Source organism: Prosopis cineraria, unplaced genomic scaffold (genome assembly GCF_029017545.1).
Source record: "Prosopis cineraria cultivar Desert tree isolate PC_DT_omini unplaced genomic scaffold, ASM2901754v1 PC7, whole genome shotgun sequence".
In the NCBI taxonomy this organism is placed as follows: Eukaryota; Viridiplantae; Streptophyta; class Magnoliopsida; order Fabales; family Fabaceae; genus Prosopis; species Prosopis cineraria.
This window is the reverse complement of record NW_026555338.1, coordinates 31,913,929-31,915,142: the sequence shown is the minus strand read 5'-3', so window position 1 is coordinate 31,915,142 and position 1,214 is coordinate 31,913,929. Positions and strand designations below refer to the sequence as shown.

Here is a 1,214-nt window from a genome sequence, read left to right as displayed (position 1 = left end):
CACACACAGATAGAAGAATAGAAGAAACATGCTCTCCATGCTCAAAGTTAACCCAACAGATACAAACTGAGATTGAAAACCATCCATAGACACAACACAAACACTACCCTTCGATATTCTTCATCTCTAACATGAAGATAAATCAAGCCACAGCGTAACCACAAAAGCCGCGTGAAGAAAGGAAGATTAAGTATGAAAGTACGGAACGAACAAAAAGAAAAAAACATAGCAGACCTTAAGCCACAAAACTGTTCTACAGCGTGTGCATGCAAGAGGAAGCAATGGAGAGAAGCCCTCCAGCTGAGAAATAGAAACAGAAACGAAGTAAAAATAGCAAGAGTTTATATATACGAGTAGGATAGAAACAAGATGAAGTGGGGCTCACAGTTCAAATAATGGGAATGGAAAAAGAGAGAGCGAATTACCATGTGAAGTGGATGAGCATTTGGAGGTGGGAATTTGTTTGAGCCAATCCTCATCTGGGAAGTGAGGGGCCTCTCAGCCCACAAACGCCTTGTGTGTTTCACAGCTCCCTTCCTTCGTTATCACTCTAATCTCTAAATACAAAGCAAATACAAAAATTTGAAAACAAAATTCATAGAGAGAGGACAGAGACAGAGTCACGGAGGCTGCTTATTTCTCCTCCTCTCTCTCTCTCTCTCACGTATGGATTCTCGATTTTCTGAAGAATAATTTAAATTTTCATTCCTATGGTGGAGGATGCATGTAGGTCGGATAACGAGTGCTACTATACTGTGCTTATGATTGATAATTGTGATACGTACAAAAAGTCCACATGATCTCTTCCCACAAAAGAGGAAATAACATCTATGATTTTTTATGGTAAATATGGCTAATCACAAGCTCACTTCACGCTTTTTTTTTTTTCAAAAAAAAATCCACGTTTTCTTTGTATTTGAAACAAATAGTCCTATCCATAATTTGATATAGGTTTTCTTATGTATAATTTAGTTATTTTGTTAAAAAAATTTAAAATTTTATAATATCTATACTCGTATTATTAATTTTTTGGAGGAAGTATACTCGTATTATTCTTAAACTTGATATAGTGTACTATTTTTTAAAGTAACATCAATATTTCCCTTGAAAAAACAATCTAATACGATGGGTATATAAATTCACAACTACGCATTATCAATAACACGTAATTAGAATTTTTTTTTTTATGTTTCCTATGGAAACCAGAGAATTCA

The 1,214-nt window shown here is 34.8% G+C and overlaps 1 protein-coding gene across 1 annotated transcript in view; it reads right to left on the bottom strand.

Moving 5' to 3' along the window:
- The window catches only part of LOC129315564 (glycolate oxidase 1), a 73,284-nt gene extending 72,922 nt beyond the window's left edge, over positions 1 to 362 (bottom strand). The window contains exon 1 of the mRNA XM_054959360.1: positions 235 to 362. The gene's annotated coding sequence lies outside the window, so the exon portion shown is untranslated. The remainder of the gene's footprint in view (positions 1 to 234) is intronic.
- Between the last annotated feature and the right edge of the window lie 852 nt (positions 363 to 1,214).